Raw genomic sequence first — 18,543 nt, 5'->3', positions numbered from 1 at the left:
TGGTCGACTAGACAGGTGATAAGCGGATTCATTGGATACCGATTGATGCATAGCTATATCTGAAATTGAATGATATAAGTTCTCAGTTTCAGCAACTCGGCCTCAAGTGACTTTTTTATACAGTGGTTTTTTACCAGTCAGCTACGCGATATCGGAGATACAGTGTCGATATCTACAACTACCTTTATGTGAGTGTCAAGTAAAGGTGCACTTCATCGAATTAGGAAACCATCTAAGTTATTTTAAATTGAACTAAAATGATAACGTGATGTTTTTGAATGCTTAAAACACGCAGTGTAATCCCATAATGAGCCATAATATTAATTATTACTACAAGTCGGACTCGATTATATAAAGACTCGATTATATGTGATTCGATTACATACAATTTTGGACTCGATTATATACAGTTTGAAAAAAAATATTTTTTTATGTTTCAAATATGACTTATTTCAAGAAGAAATGTAACCTTTCAACGTTAAGGTGTAATTTAAGTGACTAATTCATATACAGTGGGGTAAAAATCGTGATTTTTGAAGATTTTGCTTGAATTTTCATCAAGAATTAATTATATCGATATTGCAGCCAAACTAAGATAGATAGAAGTTGGGTGTCAAAGAACAAATTGTAGAGCGGTTAGAGAGCTTCAATTTGATTGATAGAAACAATCCAGTTTAATAGAAAAAATCAGGATGACATTAATAATAATACATTTACTATTACTAACTTTTAAGTTTTTTACTTCCAAAATGTTATTAAAATCCATTAATTTAGATGTTTCACTACTATATCCTGTATCAAATTTTCTCATCTTCCAAATGAAAGCAACAGTATCGTCTTCCGTAGCGTACTTTGTAATGTTAAGCCAATTCGAGGCAACAGAGTCCGAAACAAAAAAAAAGTTCTATAACTTTGTCATTGTTGAAATTCGAACATATGCGTATATTCCATCAAATATGATCGTCTATCACCCTCTGAGAGAATCTGGATAATTTTTTTTTCATGTGAGAAAAGTATTTTCTGACATTAATGGGAATAATCAAAAATCAAATTCCTCTTTTATATTAAAAAAAAACAAAAATACATGCAAAAAAAACCAATAAATTTTTTTTTTATTCGATTATATACAGTGAAAAGAAATCAGAAACTGTATATAATCGAGTCCGCGCTGTTACTATTACTATTACTATTACTATTACTATTACTATTACTATTACTATTACTATTACTATTACTATTACTATTACTATTACTATTACTATTACTATTACTATTACTATTACTATTACTATTACTATTACTATTACTATTACTATTACTATTACTATTACTATTACTATTACTATTACTATTACTATTACTATTACTATTACTATTACTATTACTATTACTATTACTATTACTATTACTATTACTATTACTATTACTATTACTATTACTATTACTATTACTATTACTATTACTATTACTATTACTATTACTATTACTATTACTATTACTATTACTATTACTATTACTATTACTATTACTATTACTATTACAATTACTATTACTATTACTATTACTATTACTATTACTATTACTATTACTATTACTATTACTATTACTATTACTATTACTATTACTATTACTATTACTATTACTATTACTATTACTATTACTATTACTATTACTATTACTATTACTATTACTATTACTATTACTATTACTATTACTATTACTATTACTATTACTATTACTATTACTATTACTATTACTATTACTATTACTATTACTATTACTATTACTATTACTATTACTATTACTATTACTATTACTATTACTATTACTATTCTCTAAATTCGATCTGGCAACAAGATACACCTCACACGACCAAACAACGTGTTCGATGTTGTGGTAACCTCGGCCACAAACGCAGATATTGCTGCCGGCCAGATTGAAACGAAAGAGTAGCGCGTCTAACGAACATTGATTGGACATGAGTCGGGAGAAGGTGCGAATAAAGTCCCGACTCAAGTCCAGACTTTTGAACCATGGTTTGAGGCTAACCTTAGGGATAATCGAGTGAAGCCACCGGCCCAATTCATCTTCATTCCATTCGCGTTGCCAGTTAGCGATGGTATTTTTACTGACTAAAGAGTAAAATTCATTGAAGGCGATTTGACGCTGATAAATATCGCCTTCAATCGCACCTACCTTTGTAATGAGTCAGCCCTCTCATTACCCGGAATTGAGCAATGAGAAGGGACCCACACAAAGGTAATGACATAACAGCGTCTGGATAAAGCACTCAAAATTTCTCGTATTCTCTCAAGGAAGTACGGCGAGTGCTTTTCCGGCCTCACTGAACGGATAGCTTCGACGGAGCTAAGACTATCCGTTACAATGTAATAGTGTTTAACAGGTCGTGAGGCGACGCTGTCCAGCGCCCAGTGTATCGCTGCCAATTCAGCAATATACACTGAGCAAGGAAACTGAAGACTATGAGAGGTGCTGAAAATTTTGTTGAACACTCCAAATCCTGTGAACTCGTTTATATTGGACCCATCAGTAAAGTACATATTATCACAATTGATACCCCCATACTTTGCATCGAAGATCGTTGGAGCGATCCTCGATCGTTGATAATCTGAATATTCATGGATATCTTGCTTCATGGACAGATCAAAATGTACAGAGGAATTGATGTAGTCAGGAAAACAAACACGGTTGGGAATATACGAAGAAGGATCAATCTGCATGGAGATGAATTCATGATATGGGCTCATGAATCCAGAGTGAGAATTTAGCTCGATCAGCTGCTAAAAATTTCCGATCACCAATGGGTTCAAAACCATACACCGGATGCGGAACCGAAGAGATAATAAATTGAAGCGATCTTTTAGTGGGAGTACGCCTGCCAAAACCTCGAGGCTCATGGTATGCGTTGAGGGCATACATCCCAACGCAATACGGAGACAAAGATACTGAATTCGCTCGAGTTTAATTAAGTGTGTTTTGGCAGCTGATTGAAAACAGAAACTGCCATACTCCATCACTGAGAGAATAGTTGTTCGATACAACATGATAAGATCTTCGGGATGGGCTCCCCACCAGGTGCCGGTAATTGTACGGAGAAAGTTTAATCTTTGTTGAAATTTTTTACTCAGATACCTAATATGGGCCCCCCAAGTACATTTGGAGTCGAACCAAACCCCAAGATACTTGAATGACATAGCATGAGTGATCGGTTTACCCAAAAGTTGAAGCTTTGGTTTTGCTGGTCTATGCTTCCTAGAAAAAACCACCATCTCTGTTTTCTCCGTGGAGAATTCGATCCCTATCCCAATGGCCCAGGTTGAAAAATTGTTCAAAGTATCTTGTAAGGGTTATTGTAGGTCGGATTCTGTTGATCCTACGACAGAGACCACTCCCTCATCTGCAAGTTCTGTGTAAGGCAATTGTCGATGTCGCTTACATAGAAGTTGTACAAACATGAGCCCTGGGGGAGGCCCATGTAAGAGACCCGACTTACTGCCGAATCTCCGTGAGAAAAGTTCAAATGCTTCTCACAAAGCAAGTTATATAACATATTATTCAATAGAGGCGGCAGACCCCGAGAGTGTAATTTATCTGACAAAACCTCTATTGAAACAAAATCAAAGGCCCCCTTTATGTCCAAGAATACTGAAGCCATTTGTTTTTTTCCGGCGTAAGCCATTTGAATTTCTGAAGAAAGCAGCGCAAGACAATCATTCGTCCCCTTGCCCCTGCGGAACCCATATTGTGTATCTGAGAGTAGGCCATTCGTTTCAACCCATCGATCAAGGCGAAACAAGATCATTTTCTTCAACAATTTCCGTATACAAGACAGCATTGCTATTGGGCGGTACGAATTGAAGTCGGACGCGGGTTTTCCGGGTTTTTGAATAGCTATAACTCGTACTTGTCTCCAATCATCTGGAACAATATTATGCTCCAGAAACCGATTGAATAAATTCCACAAGCGATGTTTCGCCACATCAGGGAGGTTTTTCAGCAAGTTGAACTTAATTCTATCCGATCCCGGAGCAGAATTGTTACATGAAAGGAGAGCAAGAGAGAATTCTACCATCGAAAACTCGGAATCAAGATCGCACCTATCTTGTGGTATATCTCGAACAATTTTTTGCACAGGAGCGGAATCAGGACAAACCTTCCGTGCAAAATTAAAAATCCATCGATGTGAATATTCTTCGCTTTCATTTGTTGAAGAGCGATTTCTCTTTTTTTTTTTTATAAATTCGTTTATTTTTACCGGCTCAGTGATTTCTCATGTTTCGAGCCACTTTCCATAATTTTTTCATTGACGTTTCTCGTGACAAAGCTCCCACGAAATTTCGCCAATAAGCACGTTTTTTCCCCTTTGATCAAGTTTTTAAAATGATTTTCAAGGTCCAAATACGATTGAAAATGTTCAATGGTTCCACGTTTCCGAAAAGCTTTGAATGCATTCGATTTATCCTGATAAAGCTTGGAACATTGGCTACCAGACCATGGATTGGGAGGCCTTCGACGAATAGTGGAGCCTGGGATGGGTTTCGTTTGAGCGCGAACCGCGCTGTCATAGATCAAACGAGAAAAGAAGTTATACTCCTCCAATGGAGGTAAACCATCTCTGGAATTGATGGCTAGAGCAATCGTTCGCATATTTTTTTTCCAGTCAATGTGTCTTGTGAGGTCATATGCCATGTTTATAGATTCAGAAGAATTCGACCCAATGGTGATGGAAATTTTGATTGGCAAGTGATCACTACCGTTGGGGTCCTGGATTACATTCCACCTGCAATCTAACGATAGTGAATTCGAGCAAAGTGAGAGGTCAAGAGCACTTGGGTTAGCAGGAGGTTTAGGTACACGTGATGTTTCCCCAGTGTTCAAAAGTGTCATATTGAAGCTGTTACAAAGATCATATATCAACAGTGAACGATTGTCGTCGTACTGTTCCCCCCAGGCAGTTCCGTGAGAGTTGAAGTCTCCCAAGATCAATCGTGGCTCAGGAAGGAGTGAGCACATGTCAACAAGTTGCTTGCGGCTAACCGCAGCTCTCGGAGGCCAATACAAGCTGACAATACAGAGGTCTTTTCCTCTGATGTTTGCATGACAAGCAACAGCTTCAATCCCTCCAATAGGTGGAAGGTCAATTCGAAAAAATGAGTGGCACTTATTGATCCCCAATAGCACCCCTCCGTATCTGTCATCACGGTCCAAGCGTATAATATTAAAATCGTGGAAAGAGAGATCATCTCGCGAAGAAAGCCAAGTTTCGGACAGAGCAAAAACATCACAATTGAACTTATGAATTAAAAATTTGAATGTATCCAATTTAGGGATAAGACTACGACAATTCCACTGTAAAACAGTGATATCTCCGACCTCTCTATTTGAATTAGACATCAAGAGAGATAATCATTGCAAGGAGGGGCCATGTTTGCATCAATTGTTGCAAAATTGTCTTTAATACTGGAAGCATTGATATGACAGTGGTTCTGATGGAGTCGGAAACATTAAAGCATGTGAAGATTTGAGCCACAAGGTCAGTCAACTTTATAAATCCCGATTGGGAAGTTGAACTTGACGGTAAAATAGGGACAGTTGGGGTTTTTTATGTTCCTTCGAGTGCTGGGTCGTTCGAAGGTGAATTATTCCCACAGAAGCCAGGAGGAACCTGGTTTTGCTTGTCCACTGCACTCGATTTTTTAGGCATGCTAACAGAGGGTATTACCGGAGGGGCTTGTCCTTGAACTTTGGGAGTGGTCACATTTTTGCGCCGGGGATTCCCTTGGAAGATGTGTGCCCTCGTTAGCTGTATCCGCTTCCATTTCGTCAACTGGCAGCGAAGCGAAGACATTGTTTGCGGTTAAAGGTTATGGCTGTTGGGCCAATGGAGAAGCGCCCTTTAAAATTTCCGCAAAAGTGCGCTTCGAGCGTTCCTTTAAAGAGCGCTTCTGCTTCTCCCAGCGACCCTTGTAAGTTTCACAAGCCGAGAGCACGTGCGGAGTTCCTCCGCAATATGGACACTTTTGCTCAATCGCACTGCAGGATTTGTCCACATGTTGCTCTCCGCAAGTGGCACAGCCTTCTTGTTGACGCAGTAAGCTGCTGTGTGACCAACTGACTTGCATTTCAGGCAAGTGACTCTAAACGAGTCGGACGGCGTAAATTTCGATTCTTTCCCTTCCTGGGAGACTTTGCCGAGTTGTCGGCATTCTAAGATTTTAACCTTAATCAAAGGCAGCTTTTTAAATCTGCCATTTCCTTCCATAATTGATTTGCACGTCAGACCCGTTTCGGTTATCACCCCCGAGATTTCTACGTCATGGGAAGGCACGTAGACACGATATTCCAGGGTAAACCTCTGGTCGACGACAATACCGTTTGCGTCTTTCCGATCAGCCACGACAACACGCAGTTTGGTCGATCTAACCTTCGAAATTTCTGTCACGGAGGAGTATCTTGCCAGATCTTTCATGATCTGAATAACATTAAGTGCTTTTCCGTTTGGCTTAGGCCTGAAGAAAACAACCCACGGACCAGTTCCAGGCGCATCTTCAGGATAGACCTTGACACGTGGAGAGAAGACAACAGGAGGAGAAGGAGATGACGAGGATTGAAGGGGATCGGGGACAACAGGATGGGGAGGCGAAATCTGAGCTGGGGTAGGAGCGAGGGGGGTTGGAGAGGAGATATTTGCAGGTTTTTTAGAGGGGGGCTTGCTAGAGTTAGCAGACTCGTCCCCGGACGAAACATCCTCTGATGTAGGAACGCGTTTAAGTGTTTTCGCTGTTCCTTTATTAGAACTTTTTTCAACCAGAGGAGAGTCATCATCAGAGATCTCCATATCTGGAGATCCTCCCCCTCCTTCTGCCATTCTGTAATTGGTACTTATATTCTAATATTTTGTTTTTAATAATAATAATAATAATAAAAAATAAAAAATGAAAAAAAAATAAATCTTATATCTTATTTATTTCTATTCACCACAATGCACCCCATTGCTGATGAACTGGCAACCGCTGCTTGCTTCTCAATCGGAGCGCTTGAGCGCTCGGCACTATCACACACCAATAAGAAGTGATGCTCTCCTTCACACTGCTGTAAGTGAGCAGCGAATCGCGCTGGTATTGTGTGCGTGCAACTGACCACCGATGTCCGACTTCGATTGCGATGGCGACAAAAACTGAAAGCCGGCTGGCCTTGCCAGGCTTTGACGATTCCGCCTTTCTCACCAATTCCGAGTTCACACTGCGTTCCACGATATCTCAAACAGTTCGAAAACGCGCGAAAAAAGCACACCCGGGCGACAAAAAAATAATAATAACAGCCAACGGTAACCGAAAACAATGCTTCAACGGAGACGCTCACAGCACACGACCGGTTACTCGAAGCTTATGCCGAAGAATGAACATTCAACAACTTTGTCACAGTTGTGATTTAACCATATGCATAGAACGATTTTTAACACTATTAACGTAATGCTTACGTCTTTCGGGAACATATTGGGGTACAGATTGAGAAACGAGAAGTCGGTCACATCGCGGAAATTGTACAATTTCGAAAGCTTATTGCTCAGTCATTCCCTAGTGGATTTACGAGATTTTTTCATCAATCGGGTACTCCCTAACAACATACTGCGTTGAAAATTATAAATTATATTATAAACTAACGATCGAAAAATTGAAAATGTTGAGAATTGGCACAAGCATTCTGTTCTCTCCTAGCTGTTTATTCAGTTCCATTCTATAGAAATAAGAGCACGAGACTGCCCAATAAAATATGCGTTTGGTGCCTCATTTTCTGCTGCGCCAAATCCCAAGTTTGGATTGGTCCAAATTGGGCTTTGTTAGTTTTGCTATCTAAAAAAAAGTAAGTAATATAGCGGTCATTTATTCTGCCCATACAGCAAGTATAAAAGCCGTATTTCGTGATTTCGGAGGTTTAGTGTTACTCTAGACAGCGAGCATTGCATGGTCATGCTGCTATGATATTTTTGGGTGCGAACAATATCGAATCGGTCTCGTGTGTTGTTATGGTTTTCATATAGGGGAAATGGGAGTAATACGGAAAGTATAAGGAGAACTTGAATCATATCTTTGGAAATTCATGCTTTCCAAAACTTAAATTCAGCTTCGTACAATTCAATATACTGTTTTTCGAATTAATCCGCCAAATGTTTTACAGAAAAGTGTTTTTCAATGTTTTGTACTGAAATTAAAACAGACCGAAAAGTAGAACATTTTTGTCGCTGCGGGTATAATGGACATATAGTGGGGGAATATGGACAGGTTTGTAATATACGAAGCGTAGAGGTTTATCGCTCGCGAGAGGAGAGAAACGAGTAATAACACTGTGTTTCACAACTATAGAACCACTCATTTTTTCTATGTGTCCAGAGATTTGTAAGAAGTCGGATGAATTGAAGGACATAACAACTATCTTTATTTAAATGACTGGCCGTTTGAACTTTGTTGTTGTGTTCAGGCGCGAAACATTAAAAAAACAATAATTACACTGTTTCATAACTATAGAACCAGATGGGCAAACTCTCACTCATTTACAAAATTAACGTCAATTTCACATGAATTACGATACGTTTCTAATTCGTAGGTCATCTTTAGTTCTCAATCAGTTAAAATAACCCATTCGGGGTGGTTTTGACCAAGCTGCGCCATGTTGTAGTGTGTATCTCGTTCTACGCAGAAGATACTGCTCGTTTAAGCTCTCCAAATCACTCATACTGCTTGTAAACTGCAACTACTATTCGTACGATCACTTCTCATAAGATCATGATTGAGTTTTGATCTGGTAAATAAACTGACCAGTCCAGAATCTGAAGCCCCTATTCGATAGACAATGCCTTGACTTTCCGGATGTTACGGGTTGATGCCAAATTACCCAACTATCACGTATAAGTATGTTCCTCAAACCATCAAACTGCCGCCTGTAAAGTTACGAATTGAAAAATTACATGACACGTTCCGTAAGTCCTTCCAGTATGAATAAATTCTATTCAAGTTGTATTTATTTTTATCAGAGAAGTTCTCCTGATATAGTGAAACCCATGGGATTAGCTGCCTCATTAGTTTTTGGACCCGCAGATTTGAAGATGAGATTTTTATGGTTTGGGGAGAATTTTCTCAAAAAAGCCTGGTTTAGGTTGCTTACCATCAACACGAATGAACAGTCAGAGGTGCAAAGAAGTACTTCAGAATCATTTACTGCTGTGTTTACATCAAAAACAATGTGATAATTGGGAAATTTGGCATCAATTCATAAAATCCGGGAAGCCCTGGCATGGTTCAAAGAATAGGGGCTTCAGATTCTGGACTGGTCAGTTTATTTGCCAGATCAAAACTTAATCTAGAAATTATGAGGAGTAATCGTACGAGTAGTAGATGCAGCTTACAAGCAGTATGAGTGATTTGAAGAGCTTAAACGAACAGTATTTTCTGTGTAGAACGAAATACATACTACAACATGGCGCAGCGTGGTCAAAACCACCCCGAATGGGTTATTTAAGTTAATTGAGAACTAAAGATGACCTACGAATTAGGAACTTATTGTAATTTATGTGAAATTGACGTTAATTTTGTAAATAAGTGGGAGTTTTCCCATCTGGTTCTATAGTTATGATACACTGGAATTTATGTTTTTTGAATGTTTCGCGCCTGAACACAATAATAAAGTTCAAACGGCCACTCTTTTAAATGAAAATAGTTGTTATGTCCTACACTATGTACTTCGATTCATCCGACTTCTTACATATCTCTGGAAACTCAGAAAAATTGAGTGGTTCTATAGTTGTGAAACGCAGTGTGTATGGAGTCATAAGCCTTCCTATGACCGATATAGACAATACAGAGACTGTGTCGATGATGGTTATCACACTTCTTGACTAGGCGAACCTAGCCGAAATTTTCACTATTAAGAGGCCTGCCTGGGTTTCTTAATGCCAAAGGGGGACTAGCTTCTGCGGAATGCACGTATCTGCGTGCTCGAACTGTTTAGTCCTGACCGATGAATTCATGGACCATCGTGCAGGTGCCAAGAGTGACCGACTTTTGGATGCCGGGCGACTCCTTCACCATGTTCAACATCAAGTGCCACGGATCGATTCCAGTTCCAAAGGGAATTGGAACAATTCTTGGGAATCCTGGGAATTCTTGGGAGTGGGTCCTTGCAAATTTTGTGACCGTGGGTCTCCTACAGATCAGTGGAATAGCGAATTTGTTTTCTTTATTCCTGAGACTTCCAGCGCGTAAAGGGAGAGAGAGAGAGATTCGAACAGAGAATCACAATCATGTGCCATATTAATTTTCGCTCATTTTGTTAACCTTAAGCTAGGTATACACAAACGTGAATATTCTTCTCCATTTATTGCCGCTCAACACGCTCGACACCCGTCACCCAGATCATGGGTGACATTTTTCTCGTTTAAATTGAATTCATTTTATAATAGGAATTTGATAGAAAAGGCTCCTAAATATAGGGTTGGGGAAAAATAAATGTCGCATTTCTGATCGAAATTTGACACTTTATTTAACATACTTAAAATTATCCAATTTAAGTCGAATATGCGCCGTTTTGTTCGCCAACTTGTTGCCATTTAGAAGGCAACTTCATTATCCCCCCCTTAAAGACCACCCCCCCCTTCATTATTTGCAAACAAACTCAGACAGCCTGTTTTCGCAAGTCTCTTTTGAGGCCAACTTAGTATCACCAAGAGCGTTTTGCATGGACCGGAAAGATGATAATCACTTGGAGCCAGGTCCGGACTATACGGTGGATGCAATAGGACATCCCATCCGAGCTCCCGTAGCTTCTGGCGGGTCATCAAAGATGTGTGAGACGGAGCTTTGTCCTGGTGGAAAACAACACTATCCCTATTGATCATTCTGGCCGCTCCTGATCAATCGCCTGCTTCAAACGGTCAAGCTGCTCACAGTAGAGAACCGAGTTGAGGGTCTGGCCATAGTTTTTTTTTTATCTGTATTATAGTGATTTTCAACTCATTTGGCTGGTTCATCACTTTTACTTCCATTTTTGGAAGAATGTCGGGAGTGAGAATTGAACTCGTGACCTTCAGCGTAAGAGGCATGGATGTTACCACTACGCCAGATCGCCTCCCTCTGGCCATAGTTGAGCAGTTCATAGTGGATGATTCCCTTCCAATCCAACCAAACAATCCGGGCTTGCCGATGGTTTGGACCGGCTCACCGCGCTTCGACCCCGACTTTTTTCGCTTTAGGTTGTCGTACGTGATCCACTTTTCATCACCAGTCACCATCTTCTTCAAAAATGGGTCGAGCTCGTTCCGTTTCAGCAGTGCATCGCAGGCGTTGATTCTGTCTAAAAGATTTTTTTGCGTCAACTTGTGTGGCACCCATATATTCACCTTTTTTTGGAATCAAATCCTCTGCAAATGGCTCCAAACGGTTTTATGGTCTATACCCAGTTCTTGGCCAATCGGGCGAGTGCTCACATGCCGGTCTACTTGGATGATTTCAACGATTTTATCGGTTTCCACGACGATTGACTACCAGTACGGAGTGTATCTTCGACAGCCACTACACCAGAACGAAATCGATCAAACCAACGCTGTGCTGTGCGAATCGTTACAGTATCGGATCCATAAACTACACGAATTTTTTCGGCCGCCAAAAAATCCGAAATCGGAATGGAAAGGAAAGATCGATCATCTCAATATCGATCCAAAATCGCCAAATGCTAATATTAATACAATTATACTTTTTATTACTTTATTGCACGGACGGATTGTACTGCAGTTTTTTACGAAACTCATGTTATATGACATTAGCATGTGTTGTTGTTGTCAATTCATCTTCAATTTAAAAGAGAGTTGCTAGATCAGGTAAAAGTTGTCTACAAACTAAGTTTGATTTTCATTTGATAATTTATCCGCCAATTGGGCCCCGCAAGAAACTCAGAAACGTCGAGTAGGGCGACGAACGTGTTAAATTGATTAATATCTCTCAAAATCGATGTAATTGTCTGTTACTTATAGCATACTCCCCAACAACATTTCGAAAATGTCAACATTTGACTTTTCGAATACGACAGAAGGTCCCAATCGATTAGACATAGCCATTGGAATATGAAAATGTCAAGAGCAATGAGATAATTACAATGGAACAGCACTGAATCACTGTGTTCTGTGTCACCAACTTTTTGATTGATTTTTCAATTTACTAATAAAATATGATATTTTCTCAAAGTACACCTTGTACGTGAAGTTGTGTTATTATTATCAATATATTCACTAAATATGGATAAACAAGCTGAAGACATCTAGAAATCAACATAACACGTTTGCTACCGACCACCTAACCATGCCTATCTGAATATGTAACAGTTCCCAACACAATCCCGCTCGGAAATAATTGCTATTACATTCAGCCTTGCTTCGAAGGTAACAATTCAAACACTCCGTCATTCGCCTCCCTTAAACTCTCAACAATCACCATTCACGCACAAAGGTGAATTCATTGCATTCGGTCGATTACGTATAAACTAATACCCCATTTACATGCACCGCAAATTCTCGCGTACGTGTGCATTAATTACCAAACCATTAAAAGCCTCCTGCTCCCGATGGTAACTAGTGGCTAGAGAGATGTTAATCGGAAGCCAAACAGGAACACAATTGCAGAGAAGCACCCCTTTGTCCTCTCGTGGTTTCTTTACGCGATGCTGTTGTTCCAAAATGTTGTGAGATCGGATCTTATTAGGCAGGGCATTAAAAAAAAGTGAAGAGAACCTTCCTTTCACATGTGATAAATCTTTTATGGAGGTCTCGTATGTTTTTCGATAGTAACTGCAATTGCAAGCGAGTGCATTCAAATGATTGACAAAAAACAACAACGAGTTTATTAACTCGTTGCTGTTTTTATGTGGTGTATTTCCTGGGGAGTGGCCTTCCGTGTTCAAATATTTTTGTCCGGTTCTCAAATTATTCATGAGTCAAGGTTGTACTTTAGTACAAGTTTTGAAGTGTGCTTGTATGAAAATAAGGATCCCACCAGACATATCGTCTGCAAGTTTTAAAATAATTACCTGTTGTTCGTGAAGTGGTTTGATATAAATAGAGTTAAAATATCAATTGATACCATTAGTAATTAGCTATAACATAAGCTAAGGAGTTTTATGAGCAAAAGAGACCCTTTGTGCATAGTTGTTAATTCAGAATAGCGACATATATTACGTCCATGTAATCGATTTTAGCGAGAAGATAATACACTGAACATCGAATCTCTTGAATGCTATCTCTAAACATGGTGATTTATCAGGTACCTTAATCAAATAATGTTATTGTTTTCGCATCGTATCAATGTCATCACTAGAGGTAACCGGTCACGGTACCTATTCAAAAACTGACAGCCATGAGCAAAACTTATGCAAATGTAGATTTTTTGAAACATTCCGAATTATGAACGAAAATAAAACTATCGAACCGGAGGCTATCGAGCACACGTTTCTGTGACAAACGCCTATAAATTATTCCTACCGTCGCTGACCTTGGAGCATGTGGATCATCGATTGGGCAATAATCTTTCCGGGTTATCTCGCTGAGTATAAATTTTGCATATATCACCATGGTCAAAGTTTCTTGTGACGTTAAACGTTTGAAAAAGTGTTTTTTTTCTGTTTGTGTGACACACCTCGCTGATCCGAATAGAAATGCTAGTAAACTAGTTTTACTACATTTAGTGATGATAAGGCACAAAATAGCGTTGATATTAGCGGATCTTTGTGTTTTTGAACTGTACTTTTTTGTGACATGGATCAGAATATCTGCAATCTATGATTTGTTCGAATTCGGAAGCACAGTTTAGTTTTCTTTTCCGATATTAATGTAGACAATTTTTAGTAATTAATATTTCACTTTATATAAGGAAAAACTGGTTCACGTTGCTATTACACAACTGAGCTTCTCAGATTAGCAACTAGCGGTTCATCAGTCTGTAAAACCTATGACATCAATGTCTGCAACAATGCAACACAAAAATAGGTCATCGATTACACTGATGGGCCATATGTCTAGCAGAGTTTTCCTTGTGTCAGCAACCTGATTGGGGGTGGTGGGAGGCACCGTATAGCTGAGTGTTAAAACGTGAGATTGCCTTCATTGTGGTACTGCCCATATATGAGGATCTGACACGACATCAATCGTTTGCCCTCTAGGTGAAGCCGGATTTGAAGTGTGCTTTGGTGAAAAGGGGATTTGACTTCCATTAGCTAATTAAACTGGGTAGAGGAAGAGCTGCACTCATATTTTAGAAAATGGTGTCAAATGCATAAATTTGACTTTTCCTGCACTGAAACTTGTATGAATTGAAACTTGTATAATTGAATATTAACATGTTGCGATTCATCAACCCATCATGAAATTATGCAGCGTTTTATTGAGAATAAAATTGAGTTATGGTTGTATTCGTTTTTATTCCTACTGAACACGGACAAATTCATGTGTGGAAATCTATATTCATTTTCCTGCCTTGTCAACCATTCTTCCTTGATTGTCGAAACAACATAAATAAATGAATCCTTTCTAGAGTGAATTATCGATATTTGTTGACAACGATATGTTACCTTTCAGCTCGATCTATCTTAGCAATATTTTGCCATAATCCTGTTCGATTAAATTGATTTAATCCCGTTGTGGTTTGCTAACGCACCTAGAGTGAACTACTGCAATGCTTCTGAAACAAACTCAGACAAATCCGACATCATCTTTGTCGGGTGAATACTAATGCCAAAATTAAGAGAGAGGGACATTGAAATCTATCGTGAGGTGACGTCATCTGTTGTATAAATCAAAATCTGTAGAAGTAATCCAGTTTGGAAACGTCTGTCAAATACGATGGTTCCATCCGAAGGATTGATGGTGGTGAATCCACTAGGGAGAATTGCAAGCTAGAAAAAAGTGTTTGAATGAAATATGCAATTTGGAATTGTCTGGGTTTTCCGATAAGAAAACACATAATTTTCAAGAGAACCAAAATATTTTCATTTGAAGTAATCCCCGTTTTATTCAACACATTTCACCCATCTCTTAGGCTTATTATTTCCAAATAGAACTATTTGTATCGACTAAAACTATCAGCCGATCCATTTTTCGGCATCTGTATTATTCGTATTATTCGGCGAAGTGCTGCTCTGCAAGTGCATGTCCCGTTGAAGCATAAAGGTGATAATTTGACGGGATCAGGTTCGGTGATAACGATAATGCGATAATGTTTCTCAGTTAAGGCTTTTCATTGTGTCCATCACTGCTTAAGTGATGCGCACCGATGCGTTGTCATGCTGTATTATCACTGTACCATGTCTTTGAGCCCATTCCGGTCTTTTTTCCATCAATGCAAAGTTTAAAATTATCATTCGTTGTCGGTAGCGATCTGTATTCATCGTTTCACCCGGTTTAAGTAGCTCATGGTACTCCATACCCCCTGGTCCCACCACACACAAAGCATCTTCTTTCGTCCTAAACGAATTGGCTTTGCAAAATATCGAAAGACTCAGAAGGGTACCATAAACTGGGTGCAAATTGATCACGATTTTCAGAAAAAAACTTAAATGTTTCCGAGATGTTTCGTTTGAGCTACACATAGCAACTTTTGAAAACCAGTACTAGTGCCAGGGTCGCAAAACGTTCTGAAATGTTTTTTTGTTGAAAAAATTCCTTGAATGTTAGTTTGGAAAAAAATTTAGTCCCATTAGAAAGCTGGGCCGATTACGCGGATGTTACGGATGTTTTTACTGGATTCAACACTTGCTTGATGACAATCAAGACCTTTCAGCGAGCCGTCCGGTTTTGATTTCCCAAGGCATGAGAATCGTTGGCCTTTCTGATAGTAGGAACAGCTAAAAATAAACTGTTTTGTGTATTAATTGTATAATCTAGATTTGTTTAAATTTACCTGTTGGTATCAGTTTTCGACGATATTGTTCTTCCAAGCCATCGATATGCACTAAACAATCTGGACTGAAGTGAAGCGAGCAAATGTACATGTTTTTAGTATTGCTGTTCAGGTCCTGTCCGATGAATCGAAGCCATTTCTTTCGAATGGACATATCCATCGGGAATCGATGAAATGATAATATGTGGGATATGTTTTCATAATTTGAGTTGGGCTCGAGCCGGCTGCACAGAAACAACACGTTCAGGGTACTAATTCCGAAAGCCTTCAACGTGATTGGTTCACTAACTTCTCTATCTCACGTATTATTGACGTATTTAAAAAAAAAGAAAAAAAATCGCGAAACACGTGATATTTGCAACAACAAAAAAATACTTGGTATGAATTGCTTTGCGATCGCTGCTTTTCGTCAAAGCTAAGATGTCATAGTTGAGAGTGTACAAGTGAATCGTGTCGGACACACTTCGAGTCCAGGTTACCTTGTCATAAACGTATCCTGGAAAGTCACTTCAAAATGCAATGAGGAATATTTGATGATGATGATGTTGGACTAAAGAGGCTTTAAAGTTTTCAGTTCATTCGCCTCTAGGACTATTTGACTGGGAAGAATGAAATGATATAGTCGAGTCGGTAGAGGGAGATAGCGACTGCTTAGACTGACTGACTGACTGATTGACTGTTTAGTCTTTTTGTTGGAGAAACTGCGTGGAGAAGCCAAAAGTAATTAACAATTGAATACGGATATAGTCAGTCAGATAGTCAGCTGACTTTACTCAGTTGACTATGACTATGCAGAGCCCTGGTCATGACATACCATGCCCCACTGTTTTATTTATTTATTTTCTGATAAACAAATCAAGGAATTCTCCTTTTTATGTACTACATTAACTTTTAATTCATTGAGCTGTTCAATCTACTTTTACTTATCTATAATTTAACCAATTAATTTTGTTGTTCCTCCATTTAACGCATTCCCTATGAAATCTACTCACATTATTAATACTCTTAATTTCGTTAGGTAACTGATCCCAAAAAACAATGCCCCTGACAAACAATGTATTTGCATAATGCGATGAATTATATCGTGGTATCACATAGTTCCTACTACGATTATTACGAACGGCAGTCAGTTTTTCAAATAAGTATGTAGGGGAACGAAAATGAATAATTTTGAACAAAGTTAGACACGTTCGCAACTTTACAAATTCATGGAAGGGACAGCCCAGTAGAACATGATGCTTATGAGACACTCTAGAAAATCTACCTAAATTAAAATCATATCTAATAAAGGGCACATCAAATTGCATCACGGAAAAAACGCTGTAGAAATTCGCCCAGTAGACCGATCCTTTTGAAAATTTTAGACAGTAAAATAAAAACTATTAAACAACTTTTGGCATTTTCTTTTTATTCATACTTCGAGCCCAAGCCCGTATGCTCGCACCTTCCTCTTTACCCCGTCCATAAGGTTCTGTACAACGTCAGGTTGTAGTTTTTTTTTGAACAGAAATCCATTTTCTCTTGAAGTCCGCCTCCGATTTGACAACCTTTGGGTTCTTCCGGAGGGCCTGCTTCATAATCGCCCAATATTTCTCTATTGGGCGAAGCTCCGGCGCGTTGGGCGGGTTAATTTCCTTTGGCACGAAGGTGACCCCGTTGGCTCCGTACCACTCCAACACGTCCTTTGAATAGTGGCACGAAGCGAGATCCGGCCAGAAGATGGTCGGGCCCTCGTGCTGCTTCAATAGTAGTGGTAGTGAGCGCTTCTGTAGGCACTCCTTAAGGTAAACCTGCCCGTTTACCGTGCCGGTCATCACGAAGGGGGCGCTCCGCTTTCCGCAAGAGCAGATCGCTTGCCACACCATGTACTTTTTGGCAAACTTGGATAGTTTCTGTTTGCGAATCTCCTCCGGAACGCTAAATTTGTCCTCTGCGGAGAAGAACAACAGGCCCGGCAGCTGACGAGAGTCCGCTTTGACGTAGGTTTCGTCGTCCATTACCAGGCAATGCGGCTTCGTCAGCATTTCGGTGTACAGCTTCCAGGCTCGCGTCTTCCCCACCATGTTTTGCCTTTCGTCGCGGTTAGGAGCCTTCTGAACCTTGTATGTACGCAGGCCCTCCCGCTGCTTGGTCCGCTGGACGAATGAACTTGACAAATTCAGCTTATTGGCGACATCCCGGACCGAACTTCTCGGATCACGTCTAAACTGCTTAACTACGCGCTTGTGATCTTTTTCACTGACGGAGCATCCATTTTTGCCATTCTTCACCTTCCGGTCGATGGTTAGGTTCTCGAAGTATCGTTTTAGTACTCTGCTGACCGTGGATTGGACGATTCCCAGCATCTTACCGATGTCCCGATGTGACAACTCCGGATTCTCGAAATGAGTGCACAGAATTAATTCACGACGCTCGTTTTCGTTCGACGACATTTTTCCAAATTTACGAAAAATTGACAGTGAAGCATGGCCAACGTGATCTATACACTCTTATCTGATTATAAGCGAAAGCTGAAGATATAATTCCTAAAAATTAAATTTCTACAGCGTTTTTTCCGTAATGCAATTTGATGTGACACACCCTTTAC

General features: G+C 39.5%; 1 protein-coding gene across 3 annotated transcripts in view; it reads left to right on the top strand.

Moving 5' to 3' along the window:
* LOC129764841 (uncharacterized) overlaps positions 1-18,543 on the top strand; it is a 433,851-nt gene that overhangs the window by 44,618 nt on the left and 370,690 nt on the right. The window lies entirely within an intron of this gene.

This window comes from Toxorhynchites rutilus, chromosome 2 (genome assembly GCF_029784135.1).
Source record: "Toxorhynchites rutilus septentrionalis strain SRP chromosome 2, ASM2978413v1, whole genome shotgun sequence".
In the NCBI taxonomy this organism is placed as follows: Eukaryota; Metazoa; Arthropoda; class Insecta; order Diptera; family Culicidae; genus Toxorhynchites; species Toxorhynchites rutilus.
This window is presented reverse-complemented; position numbering and strand designations above follow the sequence as displayed.